The 14,094-nt window shown below is 39.6% G+C and overlaps 3 pseudogenes; 2 read left to right on the forward strand and 1 right to left on the reverse strand.

Moving 5' to 3' along the window:
* Positions 1–7,395: 7,395 nt before the first annotated feature.
* LOC137775534 (male-enhanced antigen 1-like) lies at positions 7,396–7,991 on the reverse strand (annotated as a pseudogene).
* Positions 7,992–9,035: 1,044 nt separating this feature from the next.
* On the forward strand, positions 9,036–11,241 carry LOC137775245 (cordon-bleu protein-like 1; annotated as a pseudogene).
* A 180-nt stretch (positions 11,242–11,421) lies between these two features.
* Positions 11,422–12,009, forward strand: LOC137775246 (cordon-bleu protein-like 1; annotated as a pseudogene).
* Positions 12,010–14,094: the final 2,085 nt, after the last annotated feature.

A 14,094-nucleotide genomic window follows, 5' to 3' on the forward strand; every position in this document is an offset into this window, starting at 1 on the left:
TTCACTCGATGCCAGCCCCGGTATGCCAGCTGTTGTACTGTACTACTGTACTTTTCAAGGTATTGTACTGTAAGATTAAAAATGCTTTTATTTTTTGTGTTTGTTTTTTTATGTATTATTTGTGTGAAAAGTATTATAAACCTATTACAGTTCAGTACTATATAGCCGATTGTGTTAGTTGGGTGCCTAGGCTAACTTTTTTGGGCTTTGGACACACACTCAAAACTGAGTTCGTTTGTATGTAGGGGACTTATGTATTTTTTTTGTGGCAAGTTGCCTTCTGACTAAAAATGTGTGGCTCACCGTGTGCCTCTTTCATTACCCAATTTAACGTTGACTTGACATTTTCATTTACTGAGGAAGTTCTGACCTCAAACCGTTGAGTGTAGTTTTGGTTCTCTCATGAAAAGTGCAAACTGCATGACACGAATATTGTAGAGAAAGACTTTGTTCCAACCCTATGGATTGCAAATCGAGATAAGAAGTTGGGCTGTATAGAGTGAGTGTGGGAATTGGAGTGATAAGGTAACAACACTGATGGACTCTAGTTTCTACACAGGGAAAATGGTTAACAGGCACAGAGCTCTCGAGGATGAGAGATGGAGTGCTAGAGGTTATAAATTTGTTTATAATTTGTGTAAAAATAAGCAGATATTGAAATTCTTGTCCTAACAAGAAAGGAAAGGGAACTCTTAAGAGAAAGAGGTAAGAGGATGGAACCAGGTTAAATTTATGACTGAGAATGAAATGATTAATTTCACTGAGAACAATACATACTGTAAAGTGTTACACAGATGCAACATATTATATTATTAAATAAAGTAGAAAACCTATCATGGAAGCTCATAGGAGAGAAAACATTAAAAGGTAAGTAAAAGACATTTACAAATTAAAAAAGTGAGCAAGTCCAAGTAAAAACTTAGTAGAGCATTCAAATGAAATATCTTACATTGGATGCACTGTAAAATGAAAAATATTTGTATATATATGCATATATGATATATATATTTAAATGAGCTTGAAATTAACAAAAAACCTTGTATTTGAGATTTTGCATGATGATTTAATAAGTGTAAAAAAGTGATTTTTACCTGTTGGGGAAAATTAAGGTGTCATAATTTAGGATGGAAAAATTTCTTTATCCTTAATAAAAGTAGTAATCAATTTAGAGAGAAGGCAATTCAGATGAGGAAAAGATGATTTCTAATTCTTGTTAAATGATTTCATTTATTTCTTCATTCATTTGGTATTTTGAGTAACTTTCTAATAGCTGATTATAATATTTGCTAGATAATTCCAACATCTGTGTCACTTCAGCACAGCTTCTGTTGATTGTCTTTCCCCATGCAAGTCAAAATTTTCATGGCTATTCGTTTGCTGGATAATTTTGGATTGTCTTAGGGACATTTTGAATAACTATTTTGTTATGAGACTCTTGACCTTGTATGAATGTTTAGCGCACATTCAAATTTTTGGTTTGTGCAGGCAATCACTCTGGCTAGGTTCAGGCCTTCTGTGGGCTCTGGTTCCAGTTCAGTTTTCAGAGCCTTTGTAGAGTTATACAGATATTTCTTGCAAGTACATAGCCAATGGCCAATCTGGGATTTGGGCAATGTTCTATTATGAACAGTTTAGGTCTCAAAGTCTTTGGTACATTAGAGTCAGGTGTAGGCATGCACAGCTTGTGTGTGTGTGGGCAGGGGGAGTCCGGGAGTTTGCTAATAAGATTCAAGCGTCTCTTTACAAAGTCCCTCCCTCTTTATCACCTGCCCAATACTTAATGGTTCCCAGAAGCTTCTTTTCTCCATCCTCCTGCCAGAAGTTTGTGACGTAATTACCCTGCTCTACCATGCACTTCTCAATTGTGTCTACATCTGTAAGACCATATAGCAGGAAGAAAGAGAGAAAGGAGGGGGAAAAAAGCAGAGGGTTTGGTCCCACCTTCTTGGAAGCACAGCTCTACCAAATGGAGAGGATTGTTCACCTCCTTCAGGGTTTTGGCCATTAGGTGTCATAGTTGCCGCTGTGGCTACCATCTTGAAATTGACAGAGGTTTGAGGCACACAAGAATGGAGAACAAAGAGAGAAAAAATGGGGTATTTTCATATTCTCCCTCTGTGTTAGGAGCTCACTTTCCTACTCAAACCAGACTGCTTCTCCTGGAGCTCTCTATGTCTGTGACCTAATAGATGCTCAATTCCAGGTTTCTGGGTGTGTTATATTCAGGACACTGATACGGGGGGTTGGAGGGGAGGTAAATTCAATATTAGTTTTTGTGGTACCCCGAATTCTGGTGTTTTGCATAGAATTACTGCTACTATATAGAGTTTATAGTCCTCAAGTAGCTGTTCTATGCATTCTGTCCAGGTTTTATAGGTACATTTAGTAGGAGAGACAGTGTGTGGTGTGCTAACTCCCCTTACTTGGAACCAGGATCACCCATTTGTTGGATGTTTATTGAATACTTTCTATTTCATAGGCACTGACCTAGATACTAGAGGGAACATGGCAAGCAAAAAGACAATGTTCTGTTCCTAAAAGAGCTAACAATAAAATGACAGAAGGTTTTTATTAATCATCTTTCCTTTTTTTAACCCAGCCTATTTTGCCTTTGGTCCATGCTTTTTCAAATTAGCTCCCAACTCCCATTTAAGGCCTCTTGACTGGCCTACCCTCTTGCTCTCAGAAATGCTCATAGATGCCTAAATGTTATAGTTTAGGCTTAACCTGAGGCCCCTCTTCTGTCCTGTAAGGCACATGAATTTAGAATCAGGGCCAAACAAAGAAAACTATCTTCTAAAGAACTTCAGATTTCTGGTTTAGCATGTAACGGGCTTTGAAGTCATTGCTCCCAACTATACAACAAGAAAAAAACTGAAAATCAACATCTCTTTTTAGTTTGATCAGAGAACTGAGGTTACATGGAAAACCATCACCCCCAAATTGAAGAGAGACACTGGTGGATTCAGAGACCACAACTTACTGGAGCAGAAGCCCAGGAACAAGAAACTCCACAGGATCCAGTATCAGGCTCCTCTTACGCAGCATATCTTCTCTGGCTTTGTTTCTTATACCAACTGGGTGTCCTACACTTCAATTCATTTCTGACACTAACTAATCGTAGTTTCCATCAGATCCCCCAAATTAAAGACCAACTGTCAGACACAGGTGAGGTCCCCAGGCTACTCACACGTCTGCCTGGCTGACTACAAAGTTAAGGCTTCCCACAACCTCCTCAGGTTTGATAATTCACAGATACAACTCTCAGAACTCACTGAAGACACTAGACATGTGATGACAGTTTTATTATAAAGGATACAACTCAGAAATAGCCAAATGGAAGAGGCACATGGGGCAAAGCAGAGGTGGGGGTGAGAGTACAGCACTCAATGCCCTCACCTGATAGAAACCAGGTGCATCGAAATCCCAGCATGGAGTCTGTGTCTGGAGTTTTATCCAGGTGTTACTATATAGGCATAACTGATTAAATCATTGGCCACATGATTAAATTTAATGTTCAGCCTCCCTCTCTCTTTGAAGATCAGAGGTCAGGTAGCTGAAAGTCTCTACCCTCTAATCACAGGGTGGTTGACTTTTCTGGTGACCAGACCCACCCTTATGTTATATAGAACCTCCACAATGAGTAATCGATGCCAGTCCTTGTATGCCAGCTGTTGTACGGTACTACTGTACTTTTCAAGGTACTGTCCTGTAAGTTAAAAATGTTTTCTCTATTTTTTGTGTTTTTGTATTTTTTATTTATTATTTGTAGGAAAAGTATTATAAACTGATTACAGTACAGTACTATATAGTCAATCATGTTAGTTGGGCACCCAGGCTAACTTTGTTGGACTTAACGAACAAATTGGACTTACGAACGTGCTCTCGGAATGGAACTCATTCATATGTAGGGGAGTTACTGCACTCCAATTTTATTTCAATTAAAAAAAACTATTCTGGAGTGACACACCTACAATGTGGAAAAATCCACATTTAAGGTGAGTCCACAATAGAAGACAAAAAAACATTGTCTGGGAGAGTCAACAGAAGCAACGAAAAAGAGGATTAGGATCAGAAGAACCCAAGATCACGTTGTAAGTAATGAACCAAAACAGAGTATTACAAAATAAAGGAAACAAAAATAGATACTTTTTTTTTTTTTTTTTGGCAAGGAGTATTCTTGGACTTTATTGCTGGACCAGACTCTATCTTGCTGTGAGATCTTTGGCTTCACATTTTTAAAATAACTAAATAGAACGTTTAGAAATGAACAATCTGTTAAATTTTTTAATGAATCAAATAAATAGCTGATTAAATTAAACCATATATACAACGGGATATTACTCAGCCATAAAAAGGAATGAAATTGAGTCGTTTGTAGAGACGTGGATGGACCTAGAGACGGTCATACAGAGTGAAGTAAGTCAGAAAGAGAAAAACAAATATAGTATATTAATGCATATATGTGGAATCTAGAAAAATGGTACAAATGAACCAGTTAGCAAGGCAGAAATAGAGACACAGACATACAGAAAAAAATGTATGGACACCAAGGGGTGAAAGTGGGGAGGTGGTGGTGGTGGAATGAATTAGGAGATTGGGATTGACATATACACACTAATTTGTATATAATAGATAACTAATAAGAACATGCTGTATAATAAAATAAAATAAAATAAAATTCAAAAATAAAAGAAGTGAACAGTCTGCTAAATTCTTTAATGAATCAAATAAATAGCTGATTAAATTAAACTGAAGGAGTAATTAATGTACTGTAACTTAAAGCTGAGGATAATAAAAGATTAAAAAACATAAAACATTTTAAAAACTTGGATGATAGAATGAGAAGATGCCAGAAATCATTTAATAATAATTCTATAAGAAATAAATGAAATAGACGCCAGAGGCAATATTTGAGGAGTCAATGACAAGCAATTTTCCAGAATTCTCATTATTGGGAAATGAAAATATAAATTGCTACAATTCCTTTTAAGAAAAATTTGTCAATATCTAATAAAGTTGAAGAATGTGCATATTCATTCTATAAGCTTGTAGTTTTCTACTGGAGAGAAATTCTCAGAATAAGCACCTGTTTAGTAATGTACATTGCAGCACTGTTTGTAATAGGGAAAAAATAGAACCACACTAGATGAGTCTTTCACAGGGAAAGTCTCTTGACATACTCTACTTTCATACATTAGGAAATCTGCATTTCCTCATGGGGGACAGTGAACTACTCAAAAATTAAACATTATGCTAATTAAACTTAACTGAGGAAAAAATCTCGTTAATAGAGTTTAAAATAAAATATATGAATAATACATAAGCCCGTAAAGAATTTATTAATTTTATAAAGATCTGCTGAAACACTGTGCTCAGAATAAAGCTAATAAATACTATACAGAAGCATGCCCCACTCTGATCCTGATTCAAAATCAGTTATGTAGTTACATTATGCACAATTCTAATGGGTTTGATTATTTATTTGAATAGTTCACAAACTATAAATAGTAGATTAGAAGTAAGGGATGAACATAGGCCTAGAGTGGAACATGAGGCTACATAGCAGGGAATGACAGCTGGGAGAAAAAAACAAATGATGGAAAGAAGAGGTAGTTAACAAAAAGCTTGTCAGTTTGAGTCCCTCACTTTGGAGGTGTATAGTAGTAGGTATTTCTATTTGTCTTGAAGTCTTCATTATATTACAATATGGTTTAAAAGTCCATGTTCATGGACACAATCTAAATGTCCATCAACAGATGAGCGTATAAAGAAATTGTGGCACATACATACAATGGAATATTACTCAGCTATTAAAAAGAATGAAAAAATGCCATTTGCGCCAACATGGATGGATCTAGAGATTATCACACTAAGTGAAGAAAGGCAGAGAAAGACGAATATCATATGATATCTCTTATATGCGGACTCTAAAAGAAAATGAAACAAATGAACTTATTTACAAAACAGAAACAGACTGACAGTCTTAGAGAATGAACTTATGGTTACCTGGGAAATGGTTACAGGGGTAAGGGTGGGGGGAGGGACAGATTGGGAGTTTGGGATTGATATATATATATATATATATATATATATATATATATAAATACATATATATATTTTTATATATATATATATATATAAATATATATATATATATAAAAATATATATATATATATATATATATATATACACTGCAGTATTTAAAATAGCCAACAAGGACCTACTGTATACCACAAGGAACTCTGCTCAATATTCTGTAATAACCTAAATGGGAAAAGAATTTGAACTAGAATATATATATTCTTTTATATATTTATATAAACTGAATCACTTTGCTGTACACCTGAAACTAGCACAACATTGTTAATCAACTATACTCCAATATAAAATAAAAATTAAAAAAAATAAATTCACGTATAATACCAACAAATAGAAAGTCCATGTAATTACTACTCAGAAAGCCCTCCTCCACTTCCTGCATGTCCTCAATCCACTCTCAAATCACCTCTTCTGGTTAACTCCTACTTGATTCAAATTCACCTTAGGCTTTATTTCCTCAGGTAAACTCATGCTGACCCTCCTCAGTACTTTGAGTGGAGGGAACCCATCTGTTTTATTTCCCAGGAGCCAAAACTAGTAACAAGCGTGTCATTGCTCAATGAATGACTCAAAATACCCTTCTTACAGTGGATTATTTGATTTTTTTTTTGTTATGTCACAGAAAGGAATAACATAAAAATATAATTGCAAAGGAAATTCCTTTTCTAATTAGTTAAATAAAATTCATGTCTTCAAGTCCTCACCATCTGGATCATGACCAAAGCAGTATGTTTTTCTTTACAGATTATTCTGCCATGTTTCATTTTTCTTTGAAAACTCTTAGTGTGTCTCTTGGTAAGATTTCATCTCTGATGGACAAAGTTGAACTCCAGAGACTTCTGGTGGCAAAATCCAAATGATAATGAGAAAACTGTCAACATGGTGTGCCTTGAGAAAAATTGGGAAGAATGTTGTGTCTTTCTGTTGTTCTTCAACACCGTTTGCTCAGTGTTCTACTTTCCAGTTTCAAGTACCCACTTTGAAATTCCTCATGCTCCAGTCCTGCCTCTGTTGTCCTCTACCTGGCCCACTCTTTCTTTCTTTCTTTTTTTGGCTGTGTACATAGGATGCTTTATTCTCCACAGAATGATACTTGCTATGGTGGGTTGGGCCTGGGCCGATGTCCCCATATGTACAGAACTGAATAAAGTGGGTCTCTGAGAGGAAGTCTGATTTGCCTTGACGTGGAATGGAGACGGGGAGGATGGAGGTGAACATTACAACCAGGATGTGTTCAGTCCTGTGTTGGTTCTGGCCTGGAATGCAGGGAGATAAAGCAACTCTCAAGGTGGTCATTTCCAGGTAGAGGCGGCCTGCCCGGCTTGGAGGACCTTCTGTCCTACATCTTCCCGCAGGACATCTGATCTCTCTCGAGCCCAGGACGGAACCCCTGGCACAGGCAGGCTTACTCCAGCCATCGTCCTTTTCACCAGCTCTACGCGTTCTGGGTCCATGGGAATAGAGCTGTGGTTGCTCAGTCCTGTAGCTCCCTCCTCTTCTGCATCCTCGCTTTCTAATGGTGGGTCTGGGAAATGAAGCCCCAGGGCCTGCAGAGCCAGAGGTCCTGCAGGGACTCCAGCTTCACCTGCCCAGGAACAATGCCTGCTCCACCATACCTGGCTCCGACACTGGATATCAGCAACTACATCTTCTCCATCCCCCACTGGTGCCGGATCCACCTCCTCTTGTTCAGGATCTTGGTTCAGGGGCTGGTAGGAGTAGCCAGCTGGTCCTGCCCCCGTTTCCTCTTGCTCTTCCTCTGGTTCCTCACCGCTCCAATCCCCAGGGCCTTCTGTACCACCCTGGTGTGGCCCGAGTTCCTCAGTCTGACTGGGGAAGATACCTTCAGGACCCACGGTGTCTCCCCCCGTAGAACTACTGCTGCCATCGGGCAGAGGCCGCTCAGAGCCCGCGTCTGAACCCCTGGCCCACTCTTTTCGACAGTGTTGTGTGCCTGCATCAGATCTTTCTCCATCATGAACTATTTCATCCAAACTCACTTGTCTCATTACCCAAGAGCTTGGCTCTCTGGCAAGAATAAAACAGTCAATGGTTCCAGGCTAGCTGATTTAATTCTTAAATAAGTTAACAAAAGTAGTGTCTAGAACTAAAATGAAGGATCCCTTTGAGTGAAATAGCTTTAATCACAATTGCACTGTAACGATGAAAATTTTCAGCTGTTTTGGTGCCCCTTTTACAGCATACATCTTCGAAAGTGTTGTCTATAATAATCCCCTCTTCACTATCCTCCTAGTCTCTTCCTTGAACCCATTTGGATGTCTGTTTTTATTTGTGTATGGTGCGTTTTTTCTTCTCTACCGCTTCACCAAAACTACTCCTATCAGGGTCACCAGTGACCTCCCCTAATCCCTAACCCTCCCTGTGGCCGGATGCCTCCCTTGCCGAGATGCAACCCACTTCGCCCCCACTTCCGAGTGATGGTCAGAGGAGGTGAGATCAGGTCGTGAGTTCTGGGTAGGAGAATGCTGCAGGGCGGGGGCGCGGGGAAGGCTTCGCAGTGCCTCGCAAGAGCGTGAGAACCTTAGGCTCTGGGCTGAGCTATGGAGAAGGTGCCATTTCTTCTCCCTCTTCAAATCGGGCAGACACCAGGAGGGATGAGTAGGAGGAGAGAGGGCTGGCACAAACACCTGCAGGGCGAAGGACTGTTGAACACCACAAGCACAGGATGTCGCCACCTCCGCCTCTGCAGCCCCATCCCCTGCCCGCAGGCACAGGCAGAGTTAAAACAAGCACAGGAAGCGTCACCTCTGCCCCAGCAGCCCCGTTCCCTGGCCGCAGCCACCGCAGGCGAAGACTGAGGTCAGTCTTCTTATTACCATTTGGATTTTGCCACTAGAAGTCTCTAGAGTTTAACTTTGTCCATCAGAGATGAAGCCTTACCAAGAGACATACTAATGATTTTCAGAGAAAAATGAAACATGGCCGAAGAGCAGAACAATCCTCCAGTGGAGACGGAATAGTTGTTTCTTCCGTTGACAGCTCTGTGAAATGGCCTTTCATCATGGAACAGAAGGAGAACGTGATAAAGACACTGGCCTCTCTACAGGAAGTCTTAGCAAATCTACTGCTCTTCCAGGTAGTAAAGACTTGCTGATATTCCTGGATGCACAACCTCATGAAATCCTTCAAGCTGCATGCTTGATCTGCTGCCAGATGTAAAAACCTCACTATCTATCTCTAAGCCAAACACTCCAACTGGAATGTTGGAAGTGGAGAAGGTAATTTTAAAGCAAACGATTTTGGATTAAGAAAGAGACCTGCACCTGTAATAGGAGGACACTGTGGGAGGCATGATCAATTTTAAGAAAACTCAAAACAAGTCCTGCATCTTGGTGGGGTGATGCGGTTCTGTCTCAGCCCAGAATGGGCAGATGAGGTACCTTCATAAAAAGTAACCTTGCCCCCAAAGGGGTGCTTTTTCTCATGTGTACAAAGGGCACCACATGGCTAGCAGGGAGCTTGTCTCAGCCCCTCAGCGTTCACAGTGGTTGACCTTGGAGTTAAATTTGCTCCAGTCAAATCTAGCAAGACAGCTTCAAAGCATGGGCCCCACGGGGCTTACCTGAGGCAGGGACATCGACAGCAGCCCCTCAAGATGCCACAGGGATGGGTTTTGATTAAGACAGGGAGGGCTCCTCTGACTTCGCTCAGAAGGTAAATGGCTTTGCCAGGAGCACCAGCACACAGGTGTGCGTGGGGTGGGGGACAGCGGGGGTGCATCCCACTTAGTAGTTTGGGATTACAGTGTAGGAGCCAGGCTGCCTGGTGGGAATTCTTGACTTTTTGCTTATTACTTCTGTGACCCTGGGCAAGCTACTCAACTTCCGTGTATTCCAATTTTATCTTTTGTAAAATGAGCATAAAAACCCCCCAAAACTGTTATCTGTCCATCTACAGATAGTTTTGTTTTACTCTGATGCTTGTCCAAAGGGTCTGCAACCAGCTAGAGGTCAGAATTTGTGACTTCAATGAAGAAGGACCACCTCTGAGCCCCACAGAAAAGGACGGCACCATGCACTCAAACTCCCTACAGCCCCGCTCCAAAGGACAGACTCTTGGGGATGTCCTTACTTGGACAATATTCAGATCTTTCCAGTGTATTGATCAAGATTTCCAGAACTCTTTTTAGTTGAGAAACAACTCCATGAGACTGCCGACCCAAAATCCAGTGGAATAAGAACTAATGCCTTAAGGCTAAATGAACTGATGAGAGAGATTTTACTGTGGTTGTTTGGAATACTGTTGATGTTTTTTAATGCTTGATTTTTCTGTATCTATAAGGAAGCCCTTTTTTGCACTGTCTGTAACTCTTAACAATCTCATAGATTCTTTGGTAAACTGAAATGAAACATTTTAAAATGATAGCTGATTTTTACTGTCTGCCTTGCTTCACCCCAAGTTCAGAAATATGTTGTCTTTACTTTTCGTGGAAATAGAGTAATTGCAAAGTTTCAAAGAAAAGAAAACCCAGAAGACAATAGTGAGGGTTAGTTCACATGTCACTTCAGGACCTTTTCCCTGTTATATGCAGCAAATGTGAGTTTGATCAACACACTGTGTTGTTGAGGGATTATCAAACTCAGGAGCCTTTCTACTTGACAACATCCCTTAATGACCTGGGACCAAAAGAATGGTATGCCATAGATGTCAGCAAAGAGTCCTGCCAGGCATCCCAGATCCTAGACATTATGAAAGAGAAGAAAATAAAGGGTTTTTCAGCTTTTTCCAAAGCAGTAAGAAAAAGCAGGAGGAAACTGCATGCGCCCCTTCAATACTCCTAATAAGTAAGCCTTGTCTGACTTTTATGAGGTTCAATATAATTTCCAAATCATACTTTTCAAACTCCTGCCATCAGATCCACCTAAGAAGACATGCCATCCATTGCCTTCAGTGCTAGAGTTCTAGAGTGCCCCACAGGAACTTGCCCACACACAAGGGAGACCAGCTTTTTGTGTAGTGAATTTCATGAGTGTTGATGAAACAAATTAGTTCTCTGTGGAGTAGATATAGTGAGAACAGGCTCCCTACACCTCAGTACCACATCCTTATAGAATTCGTCTTTGAGAAGAATAAAGCAAAAAGCATCATCTCCATCCTCTGAAAACCTCCTTGCATAAGAAGAGCCATGTGAATGCTATGAAGTCTGTAGAAGCTATGGATGCAAATAGGGCTTCAAAGCAAACTCTGCTGAAAAGTTACCCAACCCAAATGCCTGCCTTGGCCTTGGGATAACCAATCGTGAAAAGTGCCCTGCCCCTATACTGACAGGTGCTACTTCTGTTTCTGAGTGCCCGGAAATGACTGATGCAGTCGTAGCATTACTGCAATCTGGAATAAGCTCTTATTCAGACTTTGAGAGGTGGATAAAAATAAGCTAAGTACAAAGCCTAAAAATGAGGCTGAAAATAGTCCTGTGAAGTCACAAGACATTCCCTTTGTATCTACTGATGTAAGATATATGCCAAAATGATCCTGACTCAGCCCTTGGCAATGGTACTGCAGAGTCCTCACAAAACTCCATGGGAAAAAAAGAAAGAAGCAAGAAATACAGATGGAGAAGGACCACATGTTATGGTATACCATACAAACAATGATAAGATGGCAGCTGGCTGTGCAAGAAAATTGGAGTTGTTGGGCCCAAACAAAGAAAAAGATAATATGAAATATTTCTTTCCAATTAGCACAGAAGATAATATGACAAATGGAGTGAGGAGAACAGAAATCAGTGTAGGGATGTTGGCAAAAATAACTACACGGTCGTGAAGTTGACAGACTATCAAACTATCAGGCCTGTGAAACTGGTATTTCAGTTGTTACAGGAAAATGCTCTAGCAGCTTCATTAGTATTGGATAAAAATTTGAATCAACTCAGTGTAGAAAGGTAGTAAGGCAAGATGCACAGTGTAATGATGATCGTTTGACTCCTTTATTGAGTCCTTTTTTGACTCTTTTATTGAATTGATAAAAAATCAACTGCTTCTTATGTAAAGAATCATCCATTTTATAGACAAGACTACAAACCCGAGTCAAAACCTTCAGATGAAATTACGGGAGAGTGTAGATCCAGAATTGGAATGGTTACTCACTTAAACTGAAATCTCACCTGGTAGCGGGGTAACAGGGTCACAGTACAATGAGTGTGACTGATGGTGCAGTGGCAAATTTCTGAAATCGACTTCCGGGTCGATTAGAGATACTGGTACAAAAACCCATTTGTGGGCTTCCCTGGTGGCGCAGTGGTTGAGAATCTGCCTGCTAATGCAGGGGACACGGGTTCGAGCCCTGGTCTGGGAGGATCCCACATGCCGCGGAGCGACTGAGCCCGTGGGCCACAACTACTGAGCTTGCGCGTCTGGAGCCTGTGCTCCGCAACAAGAGAGGCCACGATAGTGAGAGGCCCGCGCACCGTGATGAAGAGTGGCCCCCACTTGCCGCAAATAGAGAAAGCCCTAGCACAGAAACGAAGACCCAACATAGCAATCAATCAATCAATCAATTAATCAATAAAATAAATCTTTAAAAAAAAAAAAACCCATTTGTGCCAAATTTGGAAGATATAAAAACAATATTTAAACAATATTTTGGAGTTAAAACTTAGATCAAAGTTTTCAGATCTCCAGGACAAATCAAGTTTTTTGTTTTTTGTTCAACATCTGGAAGAAAACTATTATCTTTATTCTAGACTAACACCGTTGAATCAGCTTTCAGCAACGGTGGAAATATTCCACATCAGTGCAACCAAAACTATAGCCACTAGCCACAATGGGGCTCATAAGCACTTGAAATATGGCTAGAGTTTAAAAATTTTATTTAATTATAATTGATTTAAATTTAAATACTCAAATGTGATTAATGGCTACTATATTGGAAAGCAGCTCTAAAGGTATGGTTTGGATTTAGAGATGAACAGGAGCGTGTGAGCCTTAGCTTGGCCACTGTTAGCTGTGTAATATAGGCAAGTTACATAGACTACAAGATTCATTCATTTTACTCTTAAAGTAGGAATAATAAAAATAGTTTCATAACTTTTAGGATACACTGCCTTGGATAAAATAAACACTATACATGTTAACTTTTCATATAATTAACTTCGCCCTGCATGTCTAAAGCGTAAAATTGTACAAATTCAGAAAGATGTGAATATTTAAAAAGAGCATCCTTGGTATGCAGGGATGTGAATATTAAAAAAGAGCATCCTTGATATGCAGGGAAAAATTACTTTGCTAATGAACAATTAAATCTTCAACCTTCCCAAATCCAGAAGAATGGAAATAATGTAACTATTTATTACAGATAATCTGTGAATATAAGTTCATACCACTGGGAGGCAGTATAATACATTAGATTAAACAGGATTTTAGTACAGAAAGATTTGGGTACAAATCTCAGCTACATTATTCAATGATTCTGTGAACTCAAGCAAATTGTGTAAGCTCTCTAAGTCAAGTATAAAGTGGAAATAATGATGTCTGTCTTGACTACATCACATTAGAGCTAAGAGAATCACTTAAGAATTGTGTTAAAGCATCTTCAGTTTTACCATATTATACAGGAAGTCCCCATTCTTCACAGAATCATTGCAGTTATGAGGTTGTATAAGAAAGCAATAAATGTTAAAAGCAATAGAAGCAAAATTATTTACTGATGAGCTGACACTTGCAAATTGCCTGCCACTCACTCACCCTTCCTACCTGGCCTTAGCCTTCCTTCATCTGTGTCATGACATGAAGGACATTGTGGACTGCCTTTCACCAGCTGTCAGACGCTAACACTTGATAATAGTGAACACAGTGTGTACTACGGCAATTACATTTACTTTCAAAGTAATTCAGAGTTTACGAAAGCCATGAAAGTAGTAGTAGAGATTTGTCTAAGTTTGTCTAAGGCAAAGTTATTGCCTTTGTCTAAGGCAAAGTTATTGACAAATGGGAGAACATCAAAATTAAACAAGTTAATGATTTAAATATAGA

This window comes from Eschrichtius robustus, chromosome 13 (genome assembly GCF_028021215.1).
Source record: "Eschrichtius robustus isolate mEscRob2 chromosome 13, mEscRob2.pri, whole genome shotgun sequence".
In the NCBI taxonomy this organism is placed as follows: domain Eukaryota; kingdom Metazoa; phylum Chordata; class Mammalia; order Artiodactyla; family Eschrichtiidae; genus Eschrichtius; species Eschrichtius robustus.